Source organism: Myotis davidii, unplaced genomic scaffold, assembly GCF_000327345.1.
Source record: "Myotis davidii unplaced genomic scaffold, ASM32734v1 scaffold555, whole genome shotgun sequence".
Taxonomy (NCBI): domain Eukaryota; kingdom Metazoa; phylum Chordata; class Mammalia; order Chiroptera; family Vespertilionidae; genus Myotis; species Myotis davidii.
In genome coordinates, this window is record NW_006286315.1 from 983,831 (window position 1) to 984,177 (window position 347).

General features: G+C 63.1%; 1 protein-coding gene across 4 annotated transcripts in view; it reads right to left on the bottom strand.

Annotated features, from left to right (window-relative positions):
• The window catches only part of TFAP4 (transcription factor AP-4 (activating enhancer binding protein 4)), a 28,609-nt gene that overhangs the window by 13,335 nt on the left and 14,927 nt on the right, over positions 1-347 (bottom strand). The gene's annotated exons all lie outside the window — the stretch shown is intronic.

Sequence of the window (347 nt, forward strand, 5' to 3'; positions counted from 1 at the left end):
GCCTCCCCGGGCGCGTGTATGTGTGTGTGTGTTTGCAGCTGATCAGATGTCTGTTTCAAGGCGGGAAACAGCTGGTGAAAACTCAGCACTCCCCCGGCCTCCTTCCGCGGAGTAAGGAATTGCATGTAAACAAAGGACTATTTGCAGCGCCCCCCGGGCGGCGCAGAGCCGTGATGAGAAGGGCTCGGGCCCCGGTGGGCAAGAGACCGCCGGGGTCTGCGGGCCTCCCCCCTGCGCGAGAAGCAGGGGGCTGCGGGTTGACTGGGAAGGCACGGCGTGAATGGAGCGAGGTGCGGCTGAGCTACATGCGCCACTATGGGTGATGAGGTCCATCAGCTGACAGGTTG